Genomic DNA, 8060 nt, shown 5'->3' with positions numbered 1-8060 from the left:
ACGCAAACATATACACACATACACACACATATATCTATACAATTTGGTCGAATGCATATTTAATTATTAGTACTCTCAAATTTATAATTGAAATACTATACTGATGACGGAAATAAGTGAGTAAAAATGATATTTTACATCTCTTTAATCCAGAAACGCGTATATAGTCGATCAAAGCCGGGTGGATTCGTTCTGTTTTTTTTTTTGTCTGCGTGAGTTGGGAGTATTTCTGTCTGGGAGATATCTTATGGTAGTGGAATAGTATTTAACTGCTATTTCTAAATTTCGGTGTGTGGTGAAGCAATTTCGATGAATCCTAATTATAATTATGCTTATAAATATTTTTAAAAATGGTATAAGTTGACCGATAATGGTTCTTTAACATATAGAAATACTTCAGAAATACTTGGTAAAATTATTAATTTTACCCTATCAATGATAATATATATATAATCAGCGAATTGCTAGATGATCTGGTTCTTGACTGATGACTGAGGGCTTCGAATGTCCCGTCCTGTGGTTTTGTGTCGTATCTGTGGGTTTCATGTTCTTGTCCATGTCTGTATTTAATTGTACTGTTTACCTATATATATATATATAATATATATATTATAGATATATATAAGATATATATATATATATATATATATATAATATATATATATATAATATATATTATATATATACATATTTGTAGAGACCATTAGTTAATGCAAGAAAATGCATAAAAATGTTATCTCGTGTAGTATTTGAACCTAGGAAGTTCACTGACACAGTAAAACATCGTCTTCGATGCTCAACCGGCTCCACTCGTCTACCAACTATAATATAGATATGAATTGGCTATATCGAATCCAGCACTGTATTTTATCAGCCCCATAAGAATAGAAGAATGCCTCGACAAAAATGCTAGCGTCTCATAAAGATGATCGATCTTCTTACCACTTGCTACTTCACCGAACTTTGCATTGCGATATTAACGATACAATGAATATGGAACAGGAATTCACCAAACAAATTCACATTCGCTAGAAGATTGCTTTGAAACTGGACTAAATGTGCAATATCCCTACACAATGAAAATGATGATGATGATGATGATGATCGTGATGATGATGATGATGATGATGATGATGATGATGATGATGATGATGATGATGATGGTGATGATGATGATGTTGAACATGTTGATGACGACGATGATTATCCTCATCGTGATGATCATGATGCCAACCATAATAATGACACTATCAGCCAGAAGACTTATAACAACTACAGCACTAATGACAACAGTTTCATATTTTGGCGCAAGACCAGCAATTTCAAGGAGAGGACATTAGTTGATTACATCGATTCGAGTACTTGACTGGTTGGTACTTCATGTGTAGATGTCAGACCATGTAAGTAGATGTGTTTGAGCGTAAGCATGACTCTAATATACATATATATTTACATAATATGGATATATGTATATATGTATTGTGTGTGTAAATACATTTATATGTAATAGGCATATGTGTATATATATATATATATATAATATATATATATATTACATATCACAACAATGACGACAACACAACAACACAGCAATAATAATAATAATAATAATAATAATAAGAAGAGAAGAAGAAAGAAGAGAAGAAGAAGAAGAAGAAGAAGAAGAAGAAGAAGAAGAAGAAGAAAAGAAGAAGACAAAAAGAAAAAGAAGAAAAAGTAGAAGAAGAAGAAACAGAAGAAGTATATATATACATGCATACGAATAATAGCAGGACCAACGAACTGCTGCTAAGCATATAGTCCGACGTGCTAACGATGCTGCTAATTCACCGCCATTAATGTGTGTGTGAGTGTGCCTTTGTGTGTGTGTGCAAATACTGCATGAGAAAAATAACTCACGGAAAAATAATTTGCGAAGATATCATTAACTTTATTATTATCTAGTGTAACAATTTTAAAATGATAATAACAGAATCAATAATATAGTCCATTGGAAGCCCCAGAAAAGCATTAAATAGTTGCAGTATTAAAATTAATCAAAGGATATATTAAGTATATCTGCATGCTGGAATTAACAGTCAAAACAGGTAGATACACTTAGTATGTCATTTGATTAATTGATTACACACACATACAAACATATATATATATATATATATGTATATGTACGCATGCATATATATATATATATATTATATATATATATATATATATACTTTATTTAAAGCAGCAGAAAATTCAACAAAATCTGTTACTCTGAGTTTCTCGTTGCCGTTCATCAGACAATTTTGTTATATATATATTTATATATGGTGTGTATATGTATATTATATATATTTATATATATATATATATATATATATATTATATATAGAGAGAGAGAGAGAGAGAAGAGAGAGAAAGAGAGAGATAGAGAGAAGGACAGAGAGATTTTTTGCATGTTTAAGATTCCTTATGAATCATTTTACATTCGCTTTTTTATCTTCCTTTTCATTGAATCAAATTTGAGCATTCGGACTTTGCAGGTACGTTTATGAACTTATATTTTTATATATTTATATTTATGAATTTTTATGAGTTTATAAATATTTATGTGTCTATGAATTTTTATACAATTTACAATTTTCGTGTATATGTATGGATTTATAAAGTCTTAGAAATTTTATATACCATATAGATGAATGCATCTATGTATGTATATTGTATACCGTGGAGAATTTTGTAGGATCATTCGCCTCTCGGCTAAGCAAAGCGTTCATTTTGCCTGGCATTAATTGAACGCTCCAACATATTTTCGTTCACGTGCTCTTACATTGTAGTTGCTGCTGATGCGTGTTTGTTTGTTTGTTTGTTTGTTGAGCGAAGCGGTCTTCGTCCCAATGGAAGAAGTCCGAAACGTGGTCCTTTGCTATTCGAATGACCCGCAGAAGAGAAAGTAGGTCAACCCCCGACACCGAGAGCATTGACGGATGGATTAATGCGCATCCAGTCTCAGTGGTTGCGTAGGAAGTCGGGGATAAGAAACAGGAAGAAAGAGTGAGAGAAAGTTGGAGCGAAAGAGTACAACGGGGGTGCCCCCCCTACCGGAGCCTCGTGTAGCTTTAGGTGTTTTCGCTCAATAAACACACACAACGTCCGGTCTGGGAATCGAAACCTCGATCCTCCGACCGCAAGTCCGCTGCCCTAACCATTGGGCCATTGCGCCTCCACTGCTGTTGATGCTGCTACTGTTATAATTATAAGCATAATTATAATTGGACGTACTCGAAGCTACAAATGAATGTTTAATGAGCACTCACTTCTAACCTTGAATGAGCATGCTTACTGTGCGAGTTTTCGAAGCTTTCACTAATATTTTCTTTACACTAGACGCACAGTTGAATTAGCCCCTTAATGTATATTTACTTATCTGAGGAATCCCCCCCACGCAGGTTTTGACGGTATATGCGAATGATAGAACAAACCAGAGTATTTATGACAACACGCTTTCTGTGTGTCAACTCCCGGCGTATAAGTAATTTGACCCTTTGATCCGGCGGTTACCAGATCTGTGGTTTATTATTATATACTAGCTAGCCCCACGCCGTCATTTTTGACGGCTAATTGTAGTATTTTATACAGAAATAAGGACAAAATATAGAATATGGATGGTAATTCAAATTAATACACTTCTCAATGCTATCTAGTGGTTGTATTTTGAGATGTGACATCGATCCATACAAACATTCACATACTTCCCTTGTACACGCACACACATACACCTATTCTCACACAGAGTTGAAACGCTGTTTGATTTTTCTTTCCAGCGTTGAATGTCAATCATCCCAATTCCATTGCACACACACACACACACACACACACACACACACACACACACACACACACGCACACAAACATTCGCATACCTCCCTTTTACACACACACTCATGCTCACACAGATTTGAAACTCTGCTTGATTATTTTCCATCGTAGAATTGCCAGCACCACTTCCTTCCTTAGTCATATATCATCCCTTCATTCCTTCCTTCCTCATTCATATGCTTTGACGGAGAAAAACATAAGGTACATAACAAACACAGATACAAAGATTCACATACTTCTCTTGTCACACACACACACATACACACATATACTCACACAGAGTTGAAACGCCGTTTGACTTTTCTTTTCTGCGTTGAATGTTCACCATCCCACTTCCAGTTTGATATCACCCGTTCCTTCCTTATCCATCTATCACCCTTTCCTTTCTTATTCATATATTGTGACGGAGAAATGCACAAGAGTATTATTATAGTTGATACTCATACACGCATATATTATTATAATACTTCCAGTATAAATTCTTTCCGAAATTCTGTACGGGTATTTGCCTCTCGCGAATCCTACTGCATTTAATAATAATCCATGATGGAGTATTTGTGTAGAGATTGATAACATCCGGATTCACTCGGATCCCCTCTGTATTCATTCTTTCCGGAATGAAGTTTACGAACTCCGTGTCATCTGTGATAGAACCAAGAAAAAATTTGCACAATGTTTTCAAACTTATGTCAAGTAAATTGCTTCATCGTGAGCGCTTGATGTTGGTCGTGCACGAATTAATCGTAACTTTAAATCAGACGGCTTGGGAATGTTTAAGTTTATTCAGATGTCGTTTTAGCTGTTTCGACTTTCTTTAGCTTTATGAATATTTTTTAGTATGTAAACGTTACTTATTTTCAGTTAGAAATTCATGAAGTAATACAAAAACTCTGCCGTATTTTTTTCACTTCACTTTTTTATTGAGTAATTTTGTTCATCGATTGTTTATTTGCAATTGTTTTCGTTGAAATGTCAGTCAATTAGTTCTTTTAAGACCATTTCCCTGTAAAGGATATTTCCATCATGACAATGACTACGCCTTTGTCAGCTTCTTTACTGACTATAGAAGAACCTTTCAGTAGACATTCTAAAGTCTTTTGCCCTTCATTCATAACGGCTGATTTAAAAAGATTTGCTGGAATGTCTGCTTTCGCTGATGTTTTCAAACACGCTATGAATTCCCTGATTAGTGGAGGATAAAAATACTCGTTGATATATTATATATATATATATATATATATATATATATATATATATATATATATATATATATAATATATGTGTTGCGTGTGCCTGTGATTTACCTTCTCTTAGAGAAGTCACGTAAACGAAGTCTCTTACAAAATTTCTTAGAATTTTATATAAGAGCTGCTACGTAACGTTTCGGTGTATAAATACGTAATAATGTAACAAACACACACACACACATACACACACACACACACATAATAATTAAGATGGCTAGACGTAATTTAAAACGAATATGGGGGTAATTCGCCGTCACTAATAGTGACTAAGTGTGTAAGGAGCACTAGCATGAAATTATTACTCATTAGAAATGCTCACTCCATAGCCGGCGGTGAAGTTGAAATTGCACTTTCTCGGTATTTATAAACTTTACTATAGGAACCAATAGCTGGTTTAGCAAAATAGTATTATGGAAATTTTAAAATAATTAAGGTGAACAGACGCTATTTAAAACCAAGAAGGAAATATTTCACAGTCACTGAAAGTGACTAAAGGTAAGGGGTGTACCGGCATTGCTAGAAATAAGAGTCAAAGACTTTTTAGCCACAAGCATATCATATGTTCTATGAACTGTCAAGGGAGACAAACTTCCCACTGCAGGCGAGGGCATTAGACTGGCACGCCAATTTTGCATGAAATTAATGCTCATTATTAATTCTTTTTCCATTACCTTCGCTAGCGGTGAGGAGGTTGTCTCCCTTGTCAGTACATAGAACATGTGCTTTGTTTGTGGCTACAGAGTCTTTGACTCTTATTTCTACCAACGCCAGTACTGCCTGCATCCTTAGTCATTTTTAGTGACGTTGAATTATATTTATATATATAGTGATAAAGTGAGATCCAAATGAGCACATATGAACGCATATAGATATATATGCTAAGATATATATTGATACACACAGGCGGTTAATATATATATATATATATATATATATATATATATATATCACTACTAAAAATCATTGAACAAACAAATGCAAGGTCATCCGCATATCATTTCATAATTCGAACATTTAATTATAGAATAAACATATAACCCGCAAGATGGAACAAAATTCATCTGTATAGCATGTAATAATAATAATATAATATGGTGCGAGAGAAATTCTTATCATTAAAAATTTAGATTTAATATTTTAGCGATTCAAAGAAATACATTTATAAAAGACGTAGAAAGTAAAATATAATATAAGTAATATATAAAAATATATAGGTATATAAAAATATAGGCATATAAAAATATATAAAACACATATATATATATAATACATATAGGAGCATATAAAAAAAATATATAATATATATATCATGTAAATAAAGTAAAATAAGGAGGTATTATCTGAATGCACCCTTGATAGTTAGGTGGAATATATATATATAATATATATGTATGTGTGTGTGTGTGAGTGTGTGTATGTATGTATGTATGTATATAATCATACTTAGAAAGAGAATAAATAAAGCTATATATACGACTTTACACGTAACACATTAAATTGAATAATATTAATGAGATGAAATGAGAAATACATGAATCATGAAAGTAAGATATAAAGTTCTAAATTATGCTAAGCGAAATGTCCTCTACCAACAGATTGTTGTATGTCCTTTTTATATTTATCATAAGGCAAATAACACTAATAATAGTGTCATTATTACCTAATTTGTTACCTTTTATTTCTTGAATAGAAAGACTACAATTATTTTCAATTTACGATAATTAAAAACAGTACAGCATTTAAATGCTTGCAATTGAAAACAATTGCATATTTTTAATTTATTAAAAACGAACGATCGGGCTTTTAAGTCTCCAGTCGTATACGTGTGAAAAAGGCAATCTGTCTCCTTGATAGTTAGGTGGAATTTAAAATAGACCGTTCTAAGTCATAGAACACCGATTCAATTTACAATAACGTCATAAATAAATATGAAAATGTAGCAGAAACAAATATTCCAAATGTAGAAAGCAAAAACGACCGGATTTCAATGAGATAATTATCCCAATAAGATAATCCAGAAAAACGAACAGAAGGAAACGTAGAAAGCTACAGCTAAAATATATAATCACATGAGAGTTAATTGAGCAACATTGTAAAATGCAAATCAACAGCTGCATAAAACATATAAAGAAGGAATTCATTCTTATCTTAAGGATAAAATAATTATAATCCAAAATGCTTCAGAAAACCAATACATTTCTCTTCTTTGGGCAGAGTAATTCTGTTACCTACTTAGGTAGACACCAAACATCAAAGGTCAAACTATCATTCATGTTTAGAGAAATCTTACTCATATTTACAATATACTTTACAAAATATGAAATAAGAATGTGTATCAAATCCTTTTCGAATAGCAAAGCAGCAGATTTATTAAATGTTTCAATGATCAAAGCGTAAAATTGTTAATGCTATTTGTCGTGTTCAGGCTCTGCAATCTGTCCAGACGCCGATAACACATCCTGACCAACGATATTCATGACACTGAACTGCTCTACGACGACTACAATATCACACCAGTTCATTTACTCGAAGGAATGCAGAAATTGATTAGCAACTTTAAAATGCGTATGATTCCTTCGGTCTGTCATAGCAGAAGACAAAACTACTTTCACGACCTTATTCCAACTCAATCATTCTACATATTAGCATCATCACTGCAGTGATTGGATCAGTTCCTTTACCCCAGAAACATCTTCTCCGTATAAGCCTAAGTAAGACTTCCAGACCACGAACCGAGCTGAACTGCTCGTGTCTCTTTAAGCGTGTCTACGGAAGCAAGAACCTAAAACTACAAACGAAGGTCATGGTGTATAAAACCAGTTTTTTTTTTCCACTTTGCACTACCGTTCTGACACATGGTCCTTGTAACGCCAACACACCGTAAACTCGTACTACTTCATCAACAAAAAACTGTCAAAAAGCCATGGCACTGTCAACAACATTGTAGTCCTG

At 33.1% G+C, this 8060-nt stretch overlaps 1 protein-coding gene across 1 annotated transcript in view; it reads right to left on the bottom strand.

Annotated features, from left to right (window-relative positions):
- LOC115215145 (atrial natriuretic peptide receptor 3-like) overlaps positions 1 to 7567 on the bottom strand; it is a 536057-nt gene extending 528490 nt beyond the window's left edge. Inside the window, exon 1 of the mRNA XM_029784317.2 lies at positions 7565 to 7567. The gene's annotated coding sequence lies outside the window, so the exon portion shown is untranslated. The remainder of the gene's footprint in view (positions 1 to 7564) is intronic.
- Positions 7568 to 8060: the final 493 nt, after the last annotated feature.

This window comes from Octopus sinensis, linkage group LG8, assembly GCF_006345805.1.
Source record: "Octopus sinensis linkage group LG8, ASM634580v1, whole genome shotgun sequence".
Lineage (NCBI taxonomy): Eukaryota > Metazoa > Mollusca > Cephalopoda > Octopoda > Octopodidae > Octopus > Octopus sinensis.
This window is presented reverse-complemented; position numbering and strand designations above follow the sequence as displayed.